The sequence below is a fragment of the Somniosus microcephalus genome, chromosome 6 (genome assembly GCF_052327205.1).
Source record: "Somniosus microcephalus isolate GS21.2 chromosome 6, FLI_Smic_1.0, whole genome shotgun sequence".
In the NCBI taxonomy this organism is placed as follows: Eukaryota; Metazoa; Chordata; class Chondrichthyes; order Squaliformes; family Somniosidae; genus Somniosus; species Somniosus microcephalus.
The window spans coordinates 12,659,157-12,685,895 of NC_140992.1; the positions used below are offsets into that span (position 1 = coordinate 12,659,157).

The 26,739-nt window shown below is 49.2% G+C and overlaps 1 long non-coding RNA gene across 1 annotated transcript; it reads left to right on the forward strand.

Annotated features, from left to right (window-relative positions):
- The first annotated feature begins 4,358 nt into the window (after positions 1-4,358).
- Positions 4,359-11,325, forward strand: LOC147115465 (uncharacterized). The gene is made up of 2 exons (XR_015078578.1): positions 4,359-4,481; positions 10,242-11,325. It is a non-coding gene; the product is annotated as an uncharacterized LOC147115465 (long non-coding RNA).
- Positions 11,326-26,739: the final 15,414 nt, after the last annotated feature.

Sequence of the window (26,739 nt, forward strand, 5' to 3'; positions counted from 1 at the left end):
CATGTCACCTGCCTCATCTGGGTGATATTGATCTTCAGCTTTAGCGCAAACCAAGTGATAGCCAATCGGCAGCCTGTTTTGCAGTCAATGGTAAAGAAAAACGTGCCTGTAAAATTGCCTGCCGCTTTGCTATGACACATTTTACCCTACTCTGCCAGACCAGTTTCACCCCATGTACATTTGCACCCCTAGGTCTCTCTGCCACTAAACGTACTTCAGCATCTCCTCATTGCCTGTAGATCACAGTTTGCACCCTTCTGTTGGAGGTCGCTTAAAACGACTGGGGATCAGTCTCATTCTCATTTCTGAGGTGCTAATTTGGTGGTGTAGGTCCGAAGTAGTAGATGACAGGGGAACCGCCTCCGGCCATCTGGTGGTGCGATCTACTATGGTCAGGATGTGTGTAAAACCATGGGAAGGTGGAAGTGGTCCTACCAGGTCCACATTAACGTGGTCAAACCGTTGCTCAGGAACTGCAAAGGTGGTCAATGGAGCCTTGATGTGGCGCTGTACCTTGGCCTTTTGGCAGACCACGCAGGTGTTGGCCCAGTCGCAGACATCTTTATGCATGCCCCACCAAACGAACTTAGATGACATTAGCTTCTGAGAAGCCTTCATTCCTGGGTGCGACAACCCATGTATGGAGTCAAACACCTTGCGGCGCCAGGCGACCGGCACAATAGGGCGAGGGTCCCGAACGGAGACGTCACACAGCAACGTGGTACCAGCCGAATGGAACCTGACGTCGGCCAACTGGAGGCTAGTGGTGTTGGTGCGGTAAGCCTGCACTTCTCGGTCTGAGACTTGGTCTGCTGCCATGAGGGCATAGTCAATGCCCAGCTGGACAGCATGCACGGTCGCGCAGGAGAGGCAATCTGCCACCAGGTTGTCTTTACCGGCCACGTGCTGAACATCTGTGGTAAATTTGGAGATGTATGTCAGCTGACGTTGTTGTCGAGATGACCACAGTTCGGCGGTCTTGGCCATGGCAAAAGTCAGTGGCTTATGGTCGACAAAAGCGGTGAAAGGACGTCCTTCCAACAAGAACCGGAAATGGCGGTTGGCCAGAAAAAGGGCTAGTGACTCCCTGTCGAAAGTACTGTACGCCCGCTCGTTACGCCGCAGTTGACGGCTGAAGAATGCCAATTGCTGCCACGTCCTGTTCACCCACTGCTCCTGAACGGCACCGATTGCGTAATGTGACGCGTCGGTGGTGAGGGCGATGGTGGCTCCTGGTAGCGGGTGCGCCAGCATGGTCGCGTTGGCTAAGGTGCTCTTGGTGTCTGTGAATGCCCGGTCCATGCCAACCGTCCAGCCTACCGGATCCTTGCCAGACTTGCCCTTGAGGGCCTCGTACAGGGGCTGCATGAGCAGTGCTGCCTTAGGCACGAAACGGTGGTAAAAGTTTACCATGCCGAGGAACTCCTGCAGGGCCTTTATGTTCTGCGGGTGTGGAAAGGATGTCACCGCCTCTACCTTCGCTTGCAAAGGAATCGCTCCCTCTGAGGTAATGCGATGTCCCAGGAAATCAATTTGGTGCAGACCAAATTGACACTTGGCTGGGTTGATAATCAGGCCGTGTTGGCTGAGGCGTCGAAAGAGGGTGCGTAGGTGAGAGATGTGTTCCTCCTTATTACGACTGGCAATGAGGATGTCGTCTAAGTAGACGAAAAGGAACTTGAGGTCCCGCAGCACAGAATCCATGAGGCGCTGGAAAGCCTGGGCGGCGTTCTTCAACCCAAACGGCATCCTTAAAAATTTGAAGAGACCGAAAGGGGTGATGACTGCGGTCTTCTGGACATCTTGCGGGTGCACCGGGACCTGGTGGTAGCCTCGGACAAGGTCAACCTTGGAAAAAACGGTGTTTTCTGCCAAATGGGCAGAGAAATCCTGGATGTGGGGGATCAGGTACCGATCAGGAGTGGTGGTGTCCTTTAGGTGCCGATAGTCGCCACAGAGCTGCCATCCGCTGCCAGGTTTTGGTACGAAGTGAAGAGGCGAAGACCAGGGACTATTCGACCTGCGAATAATCCCTAAGCGTTCCATTGTTGCAAACTCCGCCTTCGCGACCGCTAGCTTGCCAGGTTCGAGGCGCCGGGCCCGCGCGTGTACCGGGGGGCCGGTGGTGGTGATGTGGTGTTCCACACCATGTTTCGTGGCCGTGGAGGAGAACATGGGCCTGGTCAGGTCTGGAAATTCGCCTAGCAGGCGAGTGAATTCATTCGGAGTCGGGAAAGCGCAGGAGACGGTGCGTGACATGGTGTTACTACGGTGGCAAGGGATAGAATGAAATGTGGCCGTGTTGATCAGCCGCTGGCTCCTTACATCGACCAGGAGGCCGTTGGCACACAGGAAATTTGCACCGAGAATGGCTTGCAAAACCTTGGCCGTAATGAATTCCCAGAAAAACCGCTGGCCGCCGAAGCACACCTGGACCTGCCGTCGGCCGAAGGTCCGAATAGCTCCACCATTAGCCGCTTCGAGGGGGAGGCCATGTCTCCCAGCCTGTACATCAAGAGCTGACGCGGGTAGAATGCTGCACTGTGCTCCGGTGTCGCACAGGAACCGACGACCGGAGAGGGTATCTGTGATGAAGAGCAGCTTGCCTGCATTACCGATTGCCATCGCGGCCGCGGGGCACCCATTAGACCTGTTCTTCAGATGACGGAGTTGGGGTTTTTTTTGGAGAGAAGCTGCAGGGAGGGTGGCAACATCTTGCCTTCGTGCCAAACCGTGCGTGGTAGAAGCACAGCCCTGCGGGCTGAGGAGCTGGGCGCCTTGTGGCAGCGCAGTACTTTTGCATAACTGCGAATACTTTGTCTGCCTCGGCAGCGAGCGCTGCGCAGTCTTCGACCTCGGATCTCGCCAAGGCCGCATGCACTTGCTCCGGTAATTGGCTGAGGAATAACTCTCTGAAGAGAAAGCATTCCGGTTCGGAGCCGAGGAGTGTGAGCATTTGGCTCATCAGCTCAGAAGGTTTGGAGTCCCCGATCCCGAGCATCGCGAGCAGCCGACGGGCGCGCTCTGATTTCGTGAGCGCGAAAACCTGTAGCAACCGTGCCTTGAGGGTCTCATACTTGCGATCCGTTGGAGGGTTCTCGAGAAGACTGACGATCTGCGAGGCGGTAGAGCCGTCGAGTGCGGAGACCACTTATAAGTATCGGGTCTGATCCTCAACGATGCCTCTCAGGGCGAACTAGGCTTCAACTTGGATGAACCACGACATCGCTTGTTGCTCCCAGAACTGCGGCAGCTTCAACAAAATGGCGTTTGCCTCCATGCTGTGTTCCTTTTGCGAAATTCGTTCACAAAAGTCGGGGACACCAATGTAGGAATGGTCAAATTCCTATCTCGAGATTGAGTTCGACGCAGGCAATCAATCAAAAAGGTTTTTTAATGTCAAACTAACGAGTTTAAACAAGTAGTTCGCAGCGTCCCTGGGATCACGTGGGTCATGGGGAGCCAATCAGAGAAGGGAATCTCCATTCATACATTTGACCTGTCAAATATGTGAATGGAGATCACCCCCCAAAACATAGTAAAACTTCAAATAAACATTTTTAAAAATCACATAAATGAACTATTTTAGACAAAAATTTAAACTTTTGAAAAAAATAATTGAAGTTTTTAACGGGGCTAAAAATAAACTTACCTTTCTTTAAAGTAATTTTAAATGAGAAATCAGTGGGAAAAAATGTGTTTTTTTACATTTTTCTACTCTTATCCTGGTAAAAGCAGGCCTTACACCTGCCTTTACCAAGCGCAAGAATTGTCAGTGTTTTCTGCGGGCGGAGGGTCTCCAAAAAGAGGAACACGCCGCCCGCAAAGGCCCTTCTCCTGGGCAGCCGGAGGATCTGTTAAGAGCTTTGGGGTCTGGGATGACACTTCCTAGATCATTATCTGTTTGTTTCAATTCCCCAGCCCCGGAATGCCTCATTTTCTGTAGAGTTCACTAATTAAAGAGAGTGGTGGGCCGTGTCTTCATTCTGCTTAATTTGTTCCGTTTAGGCTCAGGACCCAAAGAGAACACACAAGACAGCCGGAGGGACAACGCAGACACTCTTGTGCTCCTGTTATAAATAGAAAATGCTCTCAGGTTTAGTTGAAACCTTCTCGTTATCGCCCTGAGTGGGTGAGGCGATTTTTGTTGATCACAAACACAGTTCAGCAGCTGAAGCTGGAACTTGGGGTAATAAGGAAACATTTCCACCGAGTACAGCAACTTCTTGTGTGACGAGCAAATCATAAATCAAATCATAGCTTCAGAACAACCATCCCCACCGAACAGGGTGGAGGGTGTGAGATCTAATCGGTTACATTACCTACAAGTAATACAATTACCTGCGTGACTGGCGGAAATATGATTAGTCACGACACTCAGATTTGGTTGCAACATACTGACTTCAGACTGAGCTGGCGACTCTTTGCCCAGGACATAAAATCCAAACCACAGACTCCCAAGAAAGATTGCTGGCACTCAGGTAAGCTAAGATAGTTTCTAACTCTTTCTTATCGTTAACCGTACCCCCTTCCCTTGAAGAGGCTCTTGTTCACCGATGAGCCTGCACCACACTGAATTTAGTAATGAGGAAAGAACAGAAATTAATTAATAATCGAACAGTCAGGGAATATCTAGCAAACAGTGACCATGACACGATAGTGTTTGACATTAAGTTTGAGAAGGAGAAAAGTCACTCATGAACCTAGTTTTAAAACTTATGAAGGCTAACTTAGAAGGAATCAGCCATTAACTAAACCGTGGAAGGCATTCAAGGAAGTATTTAACAAAATCAATACACACAGCTGAAGGGAACCAGTTCCACTTCTCCAGACAAGAAACCGTGGTCAACATGTACGGTAAGGAGCAGTATAAATCTAAAGGAAGTGGTTTACATAAATGCCAAAAAAGTGGCAATAAAGTGGACTGGGAAAAATATGGAAAGCAACAAAGGAACACAAAGAAAATATTAAGAGAATGGAAGACAAAAACACTTACAAGTAATAGAGAGGCTAATAGTAAAAATTATTGGTGCTGAATCTGCGGTCGGTATGACAACATATGTTCAGAGTGCACATACTCAATAATTTGTTAAAAAAAGGTAAAGTGGCAGAGGACTGGCGGATAGCTAACATAATACCTTTAAGAAGGCAGATAGAACATTTCCAGGGAACTATAGACCAGTCAGTTTAACATCATGGCATGAAAAATAATATGATCCCCATTAGAGGAAAAAAATAGAAGAATATCTAGAAATCAAAAATATAATAATAAATAATCAGCATGGATTTCATGTCCTACTTGACCACACTCATTGAATTCTTTGAAGAGGTAACAGAGAAAGTAGACAGGGGTAATGCAGTAGATGTAATTTATCTAGATTTCCAAAAGGCCTTGGGTAACACAGAATAGACTAATGAATAAGGTCAAAGAATGTGGAGTCAGGGGACAAGTAGCAGAATGGATAGCTAGCTGGCTTCAAGACAGAAGGCAGAGAGTAGGGGTAAATGGTAGCTATTCAGAGTGGCAGAAGGTCAGTGCTGGGACCAATGTTGTTCATATATTAAGGGTTTAGACATTGGAATCAACAACACAAGGTCTAAATTTGTGGATGATACCAAATTGTGGGAATAGCCAATACTGAGGAGGACTGCAACAAATTACAAGAAGACATTAATAACCTTGCTGAATGGGCATATAATTAGCAAATGAATTTCAACACAGATAAATGTGAGATATTACATTTTGCTAAGAAAAAAAGGTCATATATTACTTGTAAAATAAGAATCTAAATGGGGTAGAAGAGCAAAGCAATCTTGGAGTACTAATCACTAAATCACTAAAAGTAGCGATGCAGGTTAACAAGATCAGAAAAATTGCAAACCAAGCACAAAGGTTTATTTCTAGATGCATAGATTGAAAAGTAGAGAAATTATGCTAAAATGTATCGAACCTTGGTTAGACCACTCTTGGAGTGGAGTACTGTGTATAATTTTGGTCACCATAAATTAAAAAAAGTATATGGAGGCACTGGAGAGGGTGCAAAAAAGATTTACAAGAATGATACCAGAAATGCGAGGGTATACCTATCAGGAAATGAGGAACAGGCTGGGTCTCTTTTCTCTTGAAAAGAGAAGGCTGAGGGGTGATCTAATAGAGGTCTTTAAAATTATGAAATGTTTGATAGAGTAGATACAGAGGCCCCGATTTTTGGCTTGTGTGGGAAATGGTCGGGTTTCCCCGAATGTGAGGTTTCTGACACACATAAAAAAGTGTCAGCCAGCTCCACACAATTTTCCCTCAAGTGGCCAATTAATTCCCAGCATGTGGGAAGCCTTGCTAATTGTCCAATTCCAGTCAGAAATCCCCACAGTATGATGTCATCATTCGTGGTGCTTTCAAGGTCCATAGCAAGCATTGCATCCTCTGAAGGCTTCCAAATGAACCATACAGGATGGCAGAGGAGCCTGCAGCAGCTGTGGCCAGTGCCAGACCCCGAGCTGCCTTCAAATTCGACGAGGCTTCACTGCAGGCATTATTGGATGGGGTTAGGGCCCACAGGGAAGTCCTCTTCCCTGGGTCAGGGAGGAAGAGGCCTCCCACTGAGACCAATGCTGCATAGATGCAGGTGTCAGCAGATGCCAACTCACTGGGAGTCACCAGAAGAACCTTGGCATTACATCTCTAACTCCTTCCTTTACTCCCCCACAGTTCCATCCAGAGCCCCCGTCCTCACTGTGGAGGAGGAAGAGGCTGTGCAGCAAGCCTCCTCAGAGGAAGCTCCAACCTCTGAGGGCGCAGCGTCAGCAGAAGTAAGCGCACCCAGGACCAGTGCAGACACTCACACCTCGGGGGGCCTTCGGGACATAGAGTAGTGTTCTGACCTGGTGTTTCACAGCTCACAAGTGAGCCTCAGCAGATTCTGGAGACAGGGACAGCAGTGGAGAGTCCTCGTCGGAGGGCGCAGGACTCTGCCAGCTCAGCTCAGCTGCGCTGCATGGCGACCCTCTGCCTCTGGGTCCATCCGCAAGAGAAGAGGTGATGGATCTCCATGCACAGATGCAGGTTTTGTCTCCAGGGTCGCTGCAAGTGTGGGGTGAATGGAGCAGTCCATAGCGATCAAGAGCAGAGCCTTTGTGGAGTCATTGGCGCATGAACGCATCGCCATGGAAAGGTTGGCAAACTCCATGGAGGAGATAACTCGCCAGGGTACAGAAAACATGGTGAGTGCTCATAAGAGAATGACATCTGTTGAGGAGCGTTGGCCATCTGTTGAACAGAGAAACCAGATCTTCATGGACATCCTTCTGAGTAGGACTGCCTGTGCAGAAACAGGTCCCCATGGCCCCCTAAAGTGCAGCAGGGTGCTCTCAAGCCACTTCGAAGCGCTGGCCCCTTCTGGCCTGTGCAGCTTCAGGTGAGTGAGCAGCAGCCTGGTGCTCCTGTTGCTGATCTGGCTGTTCCTGGTTCTGCTGCTGCCACCTCTGCTGCTGGAGATCCTCTAATGGCAGGAAGGGAAGGGAAAAAAGGCGGGCAAGTGTAAAGTCATCCACAGTGGACCAAAAAAGATAAATTGGAGTATTTTCTAAATGGTGAGAAATTAGGAATTGTAGAGGAGCACAGGGATTTGGGAATCTAAGTGCACAAATCTTTAAAAGCCACTAGACAGGTACAAAAAAAAACAAGCAAAAGGCTAATGGAATGTTGGCCTTTATTTCAACCGGGCTGGAATACAAATGGAGGAAGTTATGCTTCAGTTATATAGAGCCTTGGTCAGGCCTCATCTGCAGTACTGCATTCAGCTCTGGGCACCCCACCTCAGAAAGGATACATTGGTCTTAGAAGGAGTGTTGTGAAGATTCACCAGAATGATACCGGGGCTTAGAGAGTTAAATTATGAGGATAGGCAGCATAAACTGAGCTCTTATTCCCTTGCGTATAAGAGAGTGAGGGATAATCTGATCAATGGGTTTAAAACGTTAAAAGGATTTCATAGCATAAAACCAGAACAACTGTTTCCCGTGGTGGTGGGGATCTAGATCAAGGCCACATGAAGTTAAAATTAGAGCTCGGCCTTTCAGGAGTTAAATTAGGAAGCACCTTTTCACAAAAGGGGCAGTAGATCTTTGGAACTCTTTCCCTTAATAAACTGTGGATGCTGGGTCAATTGCAGCATTCAAGGCGGAGATAGATAGATTTTTGTCAGGTCAAGGGATATGGAACACAAGTGGGAAAATTGAGTTGAGGTGCAGATCTAATCTAATGGTGGAGCAGGCCCGAGAGGCTGAACGGCCTACTCCTGTCATGATGTTCCTATGTTCTTAATCCCAGTGAATGTTCAATATATCCGACATACTCTCCTCATCCGATATTCACTGCCAGCATTCACAGCAAAGGTGGCTGGGCAGCAATAACTGCGTGAAACCCTTGTTGATTCCTCTTCCAAGCTCCTGGGCAGTGTCAACAAGAAAAACTGGAAAAAATGCAGAGCTGTGGGGAAAGAGCAAGGTCGAGGGGCTAATTGGATAGCTCTTTCAAAGAGCCGGCACAGGCACCATGGGCTGAATGGTCTCCTCCTGTGCCGTACGATTCTGTGAAATATATTGCCCCAGCTATCAGTACTGCTGAGCTCAGCAAACCCAACCTCTACCCAGAATCGAAAGTGATCTGTTCTGGGAGGTGGGGGGAGGGGTTGAGCAGCACAGGGAGAGGCGCTTTTATTTATAATGCTAATTATTTTCAGTCGCGTGACACATATAGTACAGCAGTAGTAAAATTAACAGACTCGATGCTGGAGCTCTCCTGGCGCCTACCTGATAGTCAGACAAAGGTTTATGAACTCGGATTCAATACGAATGTATTTATGTAACTATGGAGCTTGGGATAACCTATGTTCTCAAGGATGCGTACTAGCGGATCACAGTTAGCAATATCACATGGATTTTAATGAACTGTCAGTGGATGTGACTCAATAGATACTTTTGTCCCAAACTTTCCACTTAGTAATAGAGGTTAACGAGTTGTCAAACCAATTTAGAGTGCCTTGGGTGATAGCTCCCGTCCCGGGTTGAGAGAGTTTGCTGACTGCAGTCTTTATGTAACCCATATTTACTGAAATCACTAACAGTTTTGGCGTTTGGCCAGAACTGAAGGGACAATTTAATTCATTGTGATGTGTATCAGTTAATTTGAAGGATTTATCCCATCTACAGGACACTCGAATGCCCAGTCAATCATTAAAAACCCAAGGAAGGTCAGTATGCCATCTGTTTGATCTTAAATCATTGGCATGATGTTATGGATGTGCAAATTGATCCAGTGAATAGCTGAGCCACACGGAAATACACCAGATCCAGATGCTGAACTAGTTAATTGCCGCCAGCGTGGACTGGGGGGTGGGGGCTCTACAACTGGCCAGCTGCCTCTGGCAGAGCGAGTTCGCCCTTCCGATGGCCGTCCAGTGTCCCCTGCACATGTACAGATGTAGGGTGAGGAGAGGATCCAGGTCCAACATGAGGAGTGGCCAGTGGTTAAGATCAAATGTCCTGCCCACACTCTGTGTTTAGGGAGGCAGATGGATGCTAGCCACCTGCGTGCTCCTGCAACCCTACTCTCCCCAGGACAGCAAGAAATCAGGGTCTGAAGGGAGAAGTGAATTAGCTAGAAAAAAATTAGAACGCTAACTTCTTTGTCCGAATGCCCCGATGTTCTGAGACTAAATCTTCTCAATGAATTGTTCTGAATTTTACATCGTAACATGCGAATGCTTTGGGCAGAAAATGACCATCTAGCCTTCCCTTCCAATGTCCCAGCCTTATTGTGATTCTAGCACTAATAACTCTGAATGCCCCTTTCTAACAGGAATTCATCCAGCCCTTTTCCAAATCCTACCATGGTTTTCAGTTCTACATCCCCACTGGAAAATATATTTGCTCATACTGGAAAAATGTTGCTTAAAAGTATGTTCCTTGGACACGCACACCTCCTAACCGTGTTCCCCACTCCTGCAATCCTGAGATCCACAGGAGAATTTTCCTGGATCTCGTTTCTCCGAACCCAATTTACCCAAAGTTAATAAAAGAAAAGCATTTCTGTTTTTCTGTATCTGCGTTTTATTCAGAATTGTGGACAAATTATTGCACAAGATGTCACTACTGTAGTCATCGAATTTAAATTGAGATACATAATAGAAGATTGATTTACAAATCAGAAAAGATTTATTTTGCTCTGTTTTGTCTTTCAGACAATCACAACGAAAATGGCTTACTTGTCAAAGAATGGTGGAATTGTTCTTGCGCCAAACCAGCTCCCAGCACCACAGCCGCTGGATTGGTGCAATACTTGGGAAATGGTCAACTGAACCAAAACATGGCTACAATCGTCCCTGAAAATAATTCTGGTGTACAAGAGATGCTTAAAGGAAAACTCAAGGCCCTAGGTGTTAGCGTATTGTCCGATGTGGGAAATATTGTTTGTATTTTAGTTAAATACAGTTCAGAAAAAGATTCCTAACCCAAGCAGTCAAATAACGATTCCAACACAACGTGGTAATGTAGCTATTTAAAACGGCATTGCCGTAATTTGGATGGCTTAGTTATTTGATGTAAGACAGAGTGTCACCCAGCTGTATAGGTTCGGTATCTGTGCCCTATGATGAATTCCCTGTCCTCAGCTGGAATGGCAAGAGAGCGCCTCCAACTGGGTTTAGCATTCGCGGCAAGGAAAGAAAATCAGGTGGCTATTTAGTGACCAGTGCTGTGAAATATGCCAATAAGCATGTAGACTCAGGATAGGATTGGGCTTGGCTGTGATATCACCATAGGTCAATAGCTTGGCTGCAGTTACTGTCTTGGTCTACACATGAAGTACAGTCACGTGGGTCACATCAAAGGTCAACTGGGGTGTTGGAAGAAGTGAAAATTAGAAAACAAAATGCTGACAAGTAAATTTTCAAATTTTACATCTCTAATATAATTTGTAACATAGTTTGCAGTTAGCGAAGGCGTTCGCCGCTGGCCCCGAAGAAAGCTGCCACACAGAACTATGTTGCAAATAGATCACCTCTCATTCTTCTAACGTCCAGAGAGTATAGACCCAATCTGCTCAATCTCTTCTCATGCAACAGCTTTCTCATCCCAGGAATCAACCTAACAAACTTTCATTGCACCACCTCTTGGAAAGTATATCCTTCCTCAGATAGGAAGACCAAAACTGTTCAAAGTACTCCAAGTGTGGTCTCACCAAAGCCCTGTACAATTGTACCAAGATTTCATTACTTTTGTGCTCCAACACCCTTTAAATAAAGGCCAACATGCCATTTTCCTTTCTATTGGCTTGTTGTGCTTGCATGTTACTCTTTGTAGTTCCTGTGCGAAGACATCTAAATTGTCCTCAGTTTGCTGGGGCCCCTTGGTGCCATAAATGGCTGAATGTAGCCTTGATGGCAAGGGCTGTTATAACATCCTCTCATCTAAATTTCAACGATTGCATCCAAGTCTCTATCGTGGTTGAGATGCAGTCTGGAGCTGAGTGAGTCTGGTGGAACCCGACCTGAGCCGATCGGTGAGTAGGTGCTTCTTGTCAACGCTATTACCGACTTTTTCTATCGGTTTGCTGTGGATTAGGCGGAGGCTGATCAGGCGAAAATTGGCCTGGATAGATTTATCTTTTTAGTGAATAATACATACCTCCCCAGTCTTCCATATTGTCCGGTAAATGCCTGTGTCATAGAAACAGCTTGGATAGGGAAGTAAATAGATGCAGTACACAGCGGTGCCTCAGTACAGCTGGGATTTTGTCTGATCCCATAGACTTCGCGTGTCCATTGCTCTCATCCGTTTCGTAATATCACATGCAAGGAGCCGTATTGGTTTGACTCTGGTATCTGCGATAGTAGAGTCTTCGGGACGAGGCCAAGTTGCATCATGCACCCTTTTGTCCGTTTTTTCAAACAACAAATAAATAATTTGTCAAAACCTTTCGCTTGAAGTTGGTTCCCCTTTTGTAGTTAATATCTGCTAAGACTATTTCAGTGCATGTAAATTAATGGATTAAGGGATGGACGGTAAATCGATAGATGCCTCGATAGCTCGATCTGTTATTCGCGCTTGATATACTGTACTTCACTCAATTAGACATAAATTAGATTACAAACCCAAAAGTAAAGTAGAATACCTCTCGTTGCAACGGAGTCGCAAAATCGTAAGCACGATGGGATCCTATTTCTAGCAAAATCACAGGTTTATGGCCTAGAAATTCGGTTGGTAGCACCAGCGGTTAGCGCCTAAACAGCCCGAGAATTGGGGCGTAACCTAATGTTGGGGCGGGCACAATGAAGAGAGCGACAACCCCCATATTGATTATACATTTAACGCCTGCGCTAAGTGTTTGCGCGCGCCCGTGTGCACAAGCAGATCATGACATCATTTCAGTGTGCAACGCGTTTTAGGTGCCCCTGACCGGATATTGGGTGGCGCCCGGAACCTTTACGCCTAGCGCTGTTAGTGACAGTTCGAAGGAATGTTAGCAGGCCCTTCTCGGAGTCGGGGCAGCTATTTAAAGGGGACAGCTCTAGTATAAAAGCTGCAGCCACTTGGCCTGTTCATTGCGATCATTGCTGGAGAGAGTTGGTGAGCTACTGTGGAGCAGAGTTTTTGGAATTTAGCATTACAGTACTTGGGACCTTCAAACCTGTCCGGAGCAGTTGGAGCACTACACCTAACAGCGTTTTGACCAACTGGCATCGGAATGGGAGCTGCTTTGGAGGGCAATGGCCTCATGGCCGAGCACTGTGAAGGGGCAGAGAGACGGCGGGAGAGAGGGCTGGGATTGGCCAGAAGGAGGAGGGGCAATGGAGGTCGGCCAATCCGAGGGTATGCTGCGAGGGTCTTTAGGCAGCAGGTGTCATACCTTGACATGTTGGAGGAGCAGTGTGTGCGAAGGCTCCGATTCGGGAGGGACGTTGTTACTGAGCTGTGCCACCTGCTTGCTGAGGGTCTGCAGCCACGTCTACGGTGCAGGACCTCTCTGTCAGTGGCCGTAAAACTGACTGTTGCCCTCAATTTCTATGCCACCAGATCCTTTCAGTCAGCCACTGGGGACATTGCGAATATCTCTCAGTTTGCAGTCCACTGTTGCATCTGGCAAGTTACAGCTGCCCTTTATAGACGAAGGCATCAATTCATCACCTTCCCTCTGACCCTGGAGAAGCAGGCGGAGCACGTGCAGGGCTTTGCTGCTATTGCGGACTTCCCCATGGTGCAGGGGGCGATTGACTGCACACACGTGGCTTTGAGGGCACCATTCCAGAATCCTGAGGACTTCCGCAACTGCAAGGGGTTCCACTCCCTCAACGTGCAGCTGGTCTGTGAAAACCGCCAAATCATCATGGCAGTCAATGCCCAATTCCCAGGGAGCAGCCACGATGCCTTTATCCTGCGGCAGACCTCAGTTCTTGACCTTTTTGAGGGGCCGGCTCGACCACAAGGCTGGCTTATTGGGGACAAGGGCTATCCTCTCTGCCCATGGCTGATGACACCACTCCATCTGGCCGCCACCCCAGCAGAAGAGCTGTTCAACAGCAGCCATCAGGCGACCAGGAAGATTGTAGAGCACACTATTGGTGTGCTCAAACAGCGTTTCCGCTGTCTGGACCATTCGGGGGGAGCCCTGCAGTACTTGCCGGAGCAAGTGGGTCACATCGTCGTCGTCTGCTGCATGCTCCACAACTTGGCGATTCGACGCACCCAGCCAATTCCAGTTGTCCCTCAACGTCCAGCAGAGCAGGCGGATGAGGAGGAGGAGGAGGAGGAGGAGGAAGAGCAGGCGGAGGAGAAGGAGGAGGAGGAGCATGCGGACGAGGAGGAGGAGGAGGAGGAGGAGGAGGAAGATGGAAGGGCTCCTGAAAGTGGAAGGGCCATCCGTCAGAGGCTTATCAGGACTCGTTTTGAGGCCCCTCTGGCGGAATGATGGGTGTCTTTACTCCTGTGCACTTTGGATCTTTGAAAGCCTCTGAAGGCCAGCATCACTGTAAATAGTCAAGTGTATCATAGCACATTAAAACTTTTCTTTATTATCACAAAAGTCTTTCATTACAGCAAAACAACGTCAAGTCAACAGAAACCATAACTAACAACATAACAGTTAACTCTTCGGCAAAGCCGCAAAACTAAACAAACCATTTCCAACAATTACAACAGGTGAGGGTGTCCTTGAATTTGGCCAAAGAAACGTCTCAGCACCTCCCTCTATTGCTGGCCCCTTGATGGAGAACGACTTCTCTTTCGTGGTCGGCCCCTTCCCTCCCTGCTGCTCCTACGTAATTGAACCCCAGTGGTGGGGTCAAGGCTGGGGGACGCCTGCTGACTGTGTGGAAGTGCAGAAGCCCCTGAGGGACGGCCTGGCTGACCTCTGGTCTTGGAGGGTGTGGACGCAGGCTACTTGATCTGAGCATGGCTGGAAGCAGTGTGCCCTGCAGATGGTGGCAGCTGCACTGCAGACGTACCAGCGCTGGCATGTGCAATGGTCACCTGCCGAGGGAGGACACCTGCACCATGGTTGGATGACACACTGGCTCTCTGAGGGGACCGGTTCGGCTCATCTGCCAAAATCGCATGCTCCACTGATTCCTGGCCTTGTATGGTACTGGAAGGGCCCGGGGTGATCCTAGCTGATGCAGATAGGGTGGCTGCAGTGAGAGTGTGCGTTGCCTCAATCTGGGTGTGGACGAGGCCAGCAAGTGACTGCGTGGCAGCAGTGAGGACCTGTGTGGCAGGTGCCAGTGCTTCGGAGAAGCCCTGGACAGTTCTTTCCATTGCTTCGAACAAGGCCGGAGTAGTCCATTCCACTGCCTCGGACAAGCCCTGGACAGACCTTTCCAGGGATTGTCCGAAGCCCTGAACAGTCCTTTCCATAGCGGCCTCGAAGCCCTGGACAGTCCTCTCCATGGCTGCCCTGATGCCCTGGAGAGTCCTCTCCATTGTTGCCCCGAAGCCCTGGAGAGTCCTCTCCATTGCTGCCCCGAAGTCCAACACACTCTTCGCCAGTGTTTCTATTGACTGAGACATCCTCCCCACTGCAGCCAGGCCTGGGTGCTCATTTCAGCCAGGCAACACACCTCCTCTGCACTCTGTGCAGCAGTCATCACTCCCTGCCTTGCCCTCCGGGGAGCCAGTGGCTGAACTTGCCTACCCCCCTTGCGTTGCTGCATGCCGCTTGTTCCGGCAACTGGCTCATCATCAGAGCACCCCCCTCCCCTCCAGGGAACTACTATCTCCAGTCTGCAGATGTGTATGCTCCCCTGAGATTGGAACGGATGCTTCGGCTTCCTCCTGATCCTCGCCTCCGGAGGCACTGGCACTGGCAGCTTCAGGGCGTTGATCCCGAGTTGGTGATAAATCATCTGAAAGCAGGGAGGTGGAAGAGTGGCTTTAGCAAAAGGACAGGTTGGCAGAAAGGCATGCCAGATTGCGACAAGGCTCTGACATGGCTGCACACTGAGGAAGCATGCTGGCGGGGGGACCAGGTGGAAGGAAACAGCTGAAAAAGGAGAGAGCCTTACCCTCACTGTCGAGAATGGGGTCGGCAGCTGCAGTGGTAACAGGACCACTCAGACGTCCTCCAAGAATCTGGTGCACTCTCTCCTCGAGATCCGTGAGAGTGACGACTTGTGGAGGCCCGCCACTGGTTCGAAGCTGGTCCTTTCGCATTGCCGCCAGCTTGGACTGCAGGGGAAAGAAGGGGAAGTTCTGTAACATGAGGCCTTGAGAGATCATCTCATGCCCCCCATGGCGCAAGAGCCCTTACATGAGGTCTTGAGAGATCATCTCATGCTCCCCATGGTGAAAGAGCCCTTACATGAGGCCTTGAGAGATCATCTCATGCCCCACATGGTGTAAAAGCGCTTACATGTGGCCTTCAGTCAAATGTCCATGTGTGTGCCCAGAAAGGGCCATGGGTGCTTGCTGACAGATGGCCATTGGGGCATCATGGCAACAGGGTGCTCGAAGTCAGGTGCAGATGGAGGGAATCAGAAGCTTGCATAAACAACACTCATCCTAACGACCCGAGTGAGGTTGTTGAATTTCTTCCTGCACTGAACAGGGGTCCTGGTCGCCATACTGCTGGAGTTGACCCTCAGAGAAACCTCCCTCCAAGATCACCGGTAATCCTTTTGATTTGGCCTCTTGCCATTGTCAGGATACAGAACATCTCGACGGCGCTCCACTGCGGACACCAACTGGTCCAGAGCCTCAGTGCTGAAGCGCTCTGCTCTCTATCTCACCTTCTCCATCCTCACCAAGTTTTTTGCGCCAGAGAAGGGCGAGCGCCAATTCTGAGGCCTACAGGGCATTGAGTGTGGCAGCTCAGGCTGACTGACCCACCCCTTTAAGAGTCGGCCGGCGCCTGGAAGTCTCGTGGTTTTCGGTAATTGAGATCACCTGTGCTGCGCCCATCTGCGCCGATATTGGGTAGCGCCTGAACTTTTGCGCCTTAGGAGCCCCGTGTAACGTCTGCATTCACGCCTCAATCCCCTTTGGGGGCGATGCAACCCAATATCGCACCAGGCAGCGATAAGTTTCGTCTGGCTATAAACTTTGCGCAGCGCCAGTTCTAACGCCTCAAGCGGGGCTATACCCAATTTCTAGGCCTATGTCATTGCTGGAAAAGCAGTCAAATAGAACCTTTTCACTATCTTCACAATGAAACTAATACGGGAATTTATGAAATTAGAGTTTTGTAAAAATAGTGCAGGGACCCTTAGCATGTTTGTATGGCATTCCTTTGATTACTATTTTAACAGAGGCGTTAACTGATGTAAAATGAACAGGTGAATGCCTCGTTTGATATGATAAACAGAGGAAAGTCAAACCATCCATTAACAAATGTAAGAAGTCACACAACACCAGGTTATAGTCCAACAGCTTTATTTGAAATCACAAGCTTTCGGAGCGCTGCTCCTTCTTCAGGTGAAGTGGAGAAATGCATAAAGACACAGCTTATATAGTCAGAGAATCATGTCAGATGTTTACAGGTAACCTTTCCAAATGCCATTTATCACACCTCGGCAGAGAGATAATCACAGCAGTCAAAGGTGTGAATGGTGTCCAAACAGGTCAGTCAGGGAAACATTACATCAAAGAACAATGAGGTGGGGTCACAAGGGGTCAAATATTGCAGATGCTGGGGTCTGTATGAAAAACAAAAAAACAGACAAAAAACATTTTTTTTGGCTGGAAATCACAGCAGGTCCGGCCGCATCTGTGTAGAGAGAACAAGCCAATGTTGACTCGAGTCTGGATGACCCTGCGTCAGGTGGGGTTACATGTAGCGTGACATGAACCCAAGATCTCTGTTGAGGCCGTCCTCATGGGTGCGGAACTTGGCTATCAGTTTCTGCTCGACGATTTTGCGTTGTCGTGTGTCTCGAAGGCCGCCTTGGAGAATGCTTACCCGAAGATCGGAGGCTGAATGTCCTTGACTGCTGAAGTGTTCCCCGACTGGGAGGGAACACTCCTGCCTGGTGATTGTTGCACGGTGTCCGTTCATCCGTTGTCGCAGTGTCTGCATGGTCTCGCCGATGTACCATGCTCCGGGGCATCCTTTCCTGCAACGTATGAGGTAGACAACGTTGGCCGAGTCACATGAGTATGTACCATGTGCCTGGTGGGTGGTGTCCTCACGTGTGATGATGGTATCTGTGTTGATGATCTGGCATGCCTTGCAGAGGTTGCTGTGGCAGGGTTGTGTGGTGTCGTGGTCGCTGTTCTCCTGAAAGCTGGGTAATTTGCTGCGAACGATGGTCTGTTTGAGGTTAGGCGGCTGTTTGAAAGCGAGTAGTGGAGGCGTGGGGATGGCCTTAGTGAGGTGTTCGTCGTCATTGATGACATGTTGAAGGCTGCGAAGAACATGGCGTAGTTTCTCCGCTCCGGGGAAGTACTGGATGACGAAGGGTACTCTGTTGGTTGTGTCCCGTGTTTGTCTTCTGAGGAGGTCTATGCGATTTTTCGCTGTGGCCCGTCGGAACTGTCGATCAACGAGTCGAGCGTCATATCCCATTCTTACAAGGGCGTCTTTCAGTGTCTGTAGGTGTCCATCGCGTTCCTCCTCGTCCGAGCAGATCCTATGTATTCGCAGGGCTTGTCCATAGGGGATGGCTTCTTTAACGTGGTTAGGGTGGAAGCTGGAGAAGTGAAGCATCGTGAGGTTGTCCGTGGGCTTGCGGTAGAGTGAAGTGCTGAGGTGTCCGTCTTTGATGGAGATTCGTGTGTCCAGGAATGAGACCGATTCTGAGGAGTAGTCCATGGTGAGTTTGATGGTGGGATGAAACTTGTTGATGTTATCGTGTAGTCTTTTCAGTGATTCTTCGCCGTGGGTCCATAGGAAGAAAATGTCATCGATGTATCTGGTGTATAGCGTTGGTTGGAGATCCTGTGCAGCGAAGAAGTCTTGCTCGAACTTGTGCATGAAGATGTTTGCGTATTGGGGTGCGAATTTGGTCCCCATGGCTGTTCCGTGTGTTTGGGTAAAGAACTGGTTGTCGAAGGTGAAGACATTGTGGTCAAGGATGAAGCGGATGAGTTGTAGGATGGCGTCTGGAGATTGGCTGTTGTCGGTGTTGAGTGCTGAGGCTGTCGCAGCGATGCCGTCATCGTGGGGGATACCGGTGTAGAGTGCCGAGCCGTCCATTGTGGCGAGGAGTGTTCCTGGTTCAACTGGTCCGTGGGTGCTGAGTTTCTGTAAGAAGTCTGTTGTGTCGCGACAGAAGCTGGGGGTTCCCTGTACGATGGGTTTCAGGATGCCCTCGACATATCCAGAGAGGTTCTCACACAGGGTTCCGTTGCCTGATGCGATAGGACGTCCAGGTGTGTTGGCTTTGTGTATCTTTGGGAGGCAGTAGAAGTCTCCCACACGGGGAGTACGTGGGATGAGAGCATGTAGGATGCTTTGAAGGTCTGGATCGAAGGTTTTGATCAGTCTGTTGAGTTGGCGGGTGTGTTCTTTGGTCGGATCTGCGGGTAACTGTCTGTAGTGTTCCTGGTTGCCCAGTTGTCGGTATACTTCTTTGCAGTAGTCCATTCTGTTCTGTATGACGATGGCACCTCCTTTGTCTGCTGGTTTGATGACGATGTTGCGGTTGGTCTTGAGAGCGTGGATGGCATTGCGTTGTGCTCGGGTGACATTCTGGACTGTCTTGTGAGTGCGGTTGATGAATCTGGCGTTGATGCATCTCCTGGCAGCTTGAGCATACATGTCAAGCTCAGGGCAGCGACCCTCCAGAGTGGTCCAATTTGACTCTTTCTTCTTCGGTAGCTGCACTGCGGATCTCTCTGTCTGCTGTTCCGGATCATTGATTGTCTCATTGGGTTCGCTGCTGACATCTTGGGATTTGTGGAAGAATTCCCGGAGCCTCATTCTCCTGATGAATTCCTCTGTGTCTGCCGTGAGACCGATGGGGTCCATTTTGGTGGTGGGGCAGAAATTGAGCCCTCGGCTGAGAACTTCAATTTCGTCTGGTTGAAGGGTGTGGTCGGACAGGTTGACGATGGATTTCCCTGTGGTTTCAACTGTGGTACCGGGGGAGGCTTGGTTGCTGCTGCTGGTGATGCCAAGTTTCTCAAGCTTCCTGTTCTTGGTGTGCATGTAGGTAGCGTAGTTCCGTTGCCTTGTTTGTTTGGCGGTGTCTCGTAGCTGGTCTGCTGCGTCCTGAGCACAGGCTGAGAACATGGACTCCATCTCGGTTTCGAGGTTGCGGCGTCTGCTGTAGAGCTGGTGTACGAGATGGTTGAGGAGTGTGCGAGAGGTACGACGGCAGAGTCTCTCAGCATAGTCTGTGTTGTAGGTCGACTTGAGTGGGTTGGTGATCTGTAGTCCTTACGGGATCTTGTCTGCTTTCTTGCATCTCTGTAGAAACTTGATGTCTGTGTCAATATGCGCGATCTTCTTGGAGATCCTCTCCACTTTGAGCCGGCAGTTTGTGCTGTCGATAGTAGTCATGGTGTGGAGATGCCGGAGTTGGACTGGGGTGGACAAATGTAAGAAGTCACACAACACCAGGTTATAGTCCAACAGCTTTATTTGAAATCACAAGCTTTTGGAGCGCTGCTCCTTCTTCAGGTGAAGTGGAGAAATGCATAAAGACACAGCTTATATAGTCAGAGAATCATGTCAGATGTTTACAGGTAACCTTTCCAACTGCCATTTATCACACCTCGGCAGAGAGATAATCACAGCAGTCAAAGGTGTGAATGGTGTCCAAACAGGTCAGTCAGGGAAACATTACATCAAAGAACAATGAGGTGGGGTCACAAGGGGTCAAATATTGCAGATGCTGGGGTCTGTATGAAAAACAAAAAAACAGACAAAAAACATTTTTTTTGGCTGGAAATCACAGCAGGTCCGGCCGCATCTGTGTAGAGAGAACAAGCCAATGTCGACTCGAGTCTGGATGACCCTGCGTCAGGTGGGGTTACATGTAGCGTGACATGAACCCAAGATCTCTGTTGAGGCCGTCCTCATGGGTGCGGAACTTGGCTATCAGTTTCTGCTCGACGATTTTGCGTTGTCGTGTGTCTCGAAGGCCGCCTTGGAGAATGCTTACCCGAAGATCGGAGGCTGAATGTCCTTGACTGCTGAAGTGTTCCCCGACTGGGAGGGAACACTCCTGCCTGGTGATTGTTGTGCGGTGTCCGTTCATCCGTTGTCGCAGTGTCTGCATGGTCTCGCCGATGTACCATGCTCCGGGGCATCCTTTCCTGCAACGTATGAGGTAGACAACGTTGGCCGAGTCACATGAGTATGTACCATGTACCTGGTGGGTGGTGTCCTCACGTGTGATGATGGTATCTGTGTTGATGATCTGGCATGCCTTGCAGAGGTTGCTGTGGCAGGGTTGTGTGGTGTCGTGGTCGCTGTTCTCCTGAAAGCTGGGTAATTTGCTGCGAACGATGGTCTGTTTGAGGTTAGGCGGCTGTTTGAAAGCGAGTAGTGGAGGCGTGGGGATGGCCTTAGCGAGGTGTTCGTCGTCATTGATGACATGTTGAAGGCTGCGAAGAACATGGCGTACGTAGTTTCTCCGCTCCGGGGAAGTACTGGACGACGAAGGGTACTCTGTTGGTTGTGTCCCGTGTTTGTCTTAGAGTCATAGAGTCATAGAGTAATACAGCACGGATAGAGGCCCTTCGGCCCATCGTGTCCATGCCGGCCATCAAGCCCTGTCTAATCTAATCCCATATTCCAGCATTTGGCCCGTAGCCTTGTATGCTATGGCATTTCAAATGCTCATCCAAATGCTTCTTAAATGTTGTGAGGGTTTCTGCCTCCACAACCCTTTCAGGCAGTGAGTTCCAGACTCCAACCACCCTCTGGGTGAAAAAGTTCTTTCTCAAATCCCCTCTAAACCTCCCGCCCTTTACCTTGAATCTATGCCCCCTAGTTATTGACCCCTCTACTAAGGGGAAAAGCTCCTCAGCATCCATCCTATCTATGCCCCTCACAATTTTGTACACCTCAATCATGTCCCCCCTCAGCCTCCTCTGCTCCAAGGAAAACAAACCCAATCTGCCCAGTCTCTCTTCATAGCTGAAGCGCTCCAGCCCTGGTAACATCCTGGTGAACCTCCTCTGCACCCTCTCTAATGCGATCACATCTTTCCTGTAGTGTGGCGACCAGAACTGCACACAGTATTCCAGCTGTGGCCTAACCAGTGTTTTATACAGCTCCATCATAACCTCCTTGCTCTTATATTCAATGCCTCGGCTAATGAAGGCAAGTATCCCATATGCCTTTTTTACCACCTTATCCACCTGTTCCGCCGCCTTCAGGGATCTGTGTACCTGAACACCCAGATCCCTCTGACCCTCCGTCTTGCCTAGGGTCTTTCCCTTCATTGTGTATTCCCTTGCCTTGTTAGACCCCCCAAAGTGCATCACCTCGCACTTTTCCGGGTTAAATTCCATTTGCCACTTCTGAGGAGGTCTATGCGATTTTTCGCTGTGGCCCGTCGGAACTGTCGATCGACGAGTCGAGCGTCATATCCCGTTCTTACAAGGGCGTCTTTCAGTGTCTGTAGGTGTCCATCGCGTTCCTCCTCGTCTGAGCAGATCCTGTGTATTCGCAGGGCTTGCCCATAGGGGATGGCTTCTTTAACGTGGTTAGGGTGGAAGCTGGAGAAGTGAAGCATCGTGAGGTTGTCCGTGGGCTTGCGGTAGAGTGAAGTGCTGAGGTGTCCGTCTTTGATGGAGATTCGTGTGTCCAGGAATGAGACCGATTCTGAGGAGTAGTCCATGGTGAGTTTGATGGTGGGATGAAACTTGTTGATGTTATCGTGTAGTCTTTTCAGTGATTCTTCGCCGTGGGTCCATAGGAAGAAAATGTCATCGATGTATCTGGTGTATAGCGTTGGTTGGAGATCCTGTGCAGCGAAGAAGTCTTGCTCGAACTTGTGCAGGAAGATGTTTGCGTATTGGGGTGCGAATTTGGTCCCCATGGCTGTTCCGTGTGTTTGGGTAAAGAACTGGTTGTCGAAGGTGAAGACATTGTGGTCAAGGATGAAGCGGATGAGTTGTAGGATGGCGTCTGGAGGTTGGCTGTTGTTGGTGTTGAGTACTGAGGCTGTCGCAGCGATGCCGTCATCGTGGGGGATACCGGTGTAGAGTGCCGAGCCGTCCATCGTGGCGAGGAGTGTTCCTGGTTCAACTGGTCCGTGGGTGCTGAGTTTCTGTAAGAAGTCTGTAGTGTCGCGACAGAAGCTGGGGGTTCCCTGTACGATGGGTTTCAGGATGCCTTCGACATATCCAGAGAGGTTCTCACACAGGGTTCCGTTGCCTGATGCGATAGGACGTCCAGGTGTGTTGGCTTTGTGTATCTTTGGGAGGCAGTAGAAGTCTCCCACGCGGGGAGTACGTGGGATGAGAGCATGTAGGGTGCTTTGAAGGTCTGGATCGAAGGTTTTGATCAGTCTGTTGAGTTGGCGGGTGTGTTCTTTGGTCGGATCTGCGGGTAACTGTCTGTAGTGTTCCTGGTTGCCCAGTTGTCGGTATACTTCTTTGCAATAGTCCGTTCTGTTCTGTATGACGATGGCACCTCCTTTGTCTGCTGGTTTGATGACGATGTTGTGGTTGGTCTTGAGAGCGTGGATGGCATTGCGTTGTGCTCGGGGTGACATTCTGGACTGTCTTGTGAGTGCGGTTGATGAATCTGGCGTTGATGCATCTCCTGACAGCTTGAGCATACATGTCAAGCTTAGGGCAGCGACCCTCCAGAGTGGTCCAATTTGACTCTTTCTTCTTCGGTAGCTGCACTGCGGATCCCTCTGCCTGCTGTTCCGGATCATTGATTGTCTCATTGGGTTCGCTGCTGACATCTTGGGATTTGTGGAAGAATTCCCGGAGCCTCATTCTCCTGATGAATTCCTCTGTGTCTGCCGCGAGACCGATGGGGTCCATTTTGGTGGTGGGGCAGAAATTGAGCCCTCGGCTGAGAACTTCAATTTCGTCTGGTTGAAGGGCGTGGTCGGACAGGTTGACGATGGATTTCCCTGTGGTTTCAACTGTGGTACCGGGGGAGGCTTGGTTGCTGCTGCTGGTGATGCCAAGTTTCTCAAGCTTCCTGTTCTTGGTGTGCATGTAGGTAGCGTAGTTCCGTTGCCTTGTTTGTTTGGCGGTGTCTCATAGCTGGTCTGCTGCGTCCTGAGCACAGGCTGAGAACATGGACTCCATCTCGGTTTCGAGGTTGCGGCGTCTGCTGTAGAGCTGGTGTACGAGATGGTTGAGGAGTGTGCGAGAGGTACGACGGCAGAGTCTCTCAGCATAGTCTGTGTTGTAGGTCGACTTGAGTGGGTTGGTGATCTGTAGTCCTTACGGGATCTTGTCTGCTTTCTTGCATCTCTGTAGAAACTTGATGTCTGTGTCAATATGCGCGATCTTCTTGGAGATCCTCTCCACTTTGAGCCGACAGTTTGTGGTGTCGATAGTAGTCATGGTGTGGAGATGCCGGAGTTGGACTGGGGTGGACAAATGTAAGAAGTCACACAACACCAGGTTATAGTCCAACAGCTTTATTTGAAATCACAAGCTTTTGGAGCGCTGCTCCTTCTTCAGGTGAAGTGGAGAAATGCATAAAGACACAGCTTATATAGTCAGAGAATCATGTCAGATGTTTACAGGTAACCTTTCCAACTGCCATTTATCACACCTCGGCAGAGAGATAATCACAGCAGTCAAAGGTGTGAATGGTGTCCAAACAGGTCAGTCAGGGAAACATTACATCAAAGAACAATGAGGTGGGGTCACAAGGGGTCAAATATTGCAGATGCTGGGGTCTGTATGAAAAACAAAAAAACAGACAAAAAACATTTTTTTGGCTGGAAATCACAGCAGGTCCGGCCGCATCTTTGTAGAGAGAACAAGCCAATGTCGACTCGAGTCTGGATGACCCTGCGTCAGGTGGGGTTACATGTAGCGTGACATGAACCCAAGATCTCTGTTGAGGCCGTCCTCATGGGTGCGTAACTTGGCTATCAGTTTCTGCTCGACGATTTTGCGTTGTCGTGTGTCTCGAAGGCCGCCTTGGAGAATGCTTACCCGAAGATCAGAGGCTGAATGGCCTTGACTGCTTGTCCGCTTCATCCTCGACCACAATGTCTTCACCTTCGACAACCAGTTCTTTACCCAAACACACGGAACAGCCATAGGGACCAAATTCGCACCCCAATACGCAAACATCTTCATGCACAAGTTCGAGCAAGGCTTCTTCGCTGCACAGGATCTCCAACCAACGCTATACACCAGATACATCGACGACAGTTTCTTCCTATGGACCCACGGCGAAGAATCACTGAAAAGACTACACGATAACATCAACAAATTTCATCCCACCATCAAACTCACCATGGACTACTCCTCAGAATCGGTCTCATTCCTGAACACACGAATCTCCATCAAAGATGGACACCTCAGCACTTCACTCTACCGCAAGCCCACGGACAACCTCACGATGCTTCACCTCTCCAGCTTCCACCCTAACCACCTTAAAGAAGCCATCTCCTATGGACAAGCCCTGCGAATACACATGATCTGCTCAGACGAGGAGGAACGCGATGGACACCTACAGACACTGAAAGACGCCCTTGTAAGAACGGGATATGACGCTCGACTCGTCGATCGACAGTTCCGACGGGCCACAGCGAAAAATCGCATAGACCTCCTCAGAAGACAAACACGGGACACAACCAACAGAGTACCCTTCGTCGTCCAGTACTTCCCCGGAGCGGAGAAACTACGCCATGTTCTTCGCAGCCTTCAACATGTCATCAATGACGACGAACACCTCGCTAAGGCCATCCCCACGCCTCCACTACTCGCTTTCAAACAGCCGCCTAACCTCAAACAGACCATCGTTCGCAGCAAATTACCCAGCTTTCAGGAGAACAGCGACCACGACACCACACAACCCTGCCACAGCAACCTCTGCAAGACATGCCAGATCATCAACACAGATACCATCATCACACGTGAGGACACCACCCACCAGGTACATGGTACATACTCATGTGACTCGGCCAACGTTGTCTACCTCATACGTTGCAGGAAAGGATGCCCCGGAGCATGGTACATCGGCGAGACCATGCAGACACTGCGACAACGGATGAACGGACACCGCGCAACAATCACCAGGCAGGAGTGTTCCCTCCCAGTCGGGGAACACTTCAGCAGTCAAGGACATTCAGCCTCCGATCTTCGGGTAAGCATTCTCCAAGGCGGCCTTCGAGACACACGACAACGCAAAATCGTCGAGCAGAAACTGATAGCCAAGTTCTGCACCCATGAGGACGGCCTCAACAGAGATCTTGGGTTCATGTCACGCTACATGTAACCCCACCTGACGCAGGGTCATCCAGACTCGAGTCGACATTGGCTTGTTCTCTCTACACAGATGCGGCTGGACCTGCTGTGATTTCCAGCCAAAAAAAATGTTTTTTGTCTGTTTTTTTGTTTTTCATACAGACCCCAGCATCTGCAATATTTGACCCCTTGTGACCCCACCTCATTGTTCTTTGATGTAATGTTTCCCTGACTGACCTGTTTGGACACCATTCACACCTTTGACTGCTGTGATTATCTCTCTGCCGAGGTGTGATAAATGGCAGTTGGAAAGGTTACCTGTAAACATCTGACATGATTCTCTGACTATATAAGCTGTGTCTTTATGCATTTCTCCACTTCACCTGAAGAAGGAGCAGCGCTCCAAAAGCTTGTGATTTCAAATAAAGCTGTTGGACTATAACCTGGTGTTGTGTGACTTCTTACATTTGTCCACCCCAGTCCAACTCCGGCATCTCCACACCATCCATTAACAGTTTGATAATATGCCAACTTGATGACCAGAGGAAAACGTACTCACCATACTAAAGTTTTGGTTTATATATAAAACTTGGTGAGAATTATATGGTTGTTTTCTTGTTGATCGTTATGAGCTGCTATTACTATTAATGATTTGCATCTAATATTGATAGTTTTTTTGATTTGGTATCCCTGTATTGATTGCTATGATTCATCTTCCGTCATGGGTTGTCCTTATGCTGCGCTTCTGACATCTAGAAATATTAGAAGGAATTCATTGCATTCTGGAGGATATTTTGATTCTTTATCCCCCCTTTTGTTTCGTCAATGTTTTCATCTCTTTTAAAGTTCTCGTTATCGGTAACAACATCCTCAAACTCTTCTATTCTTCTGAACTATCAG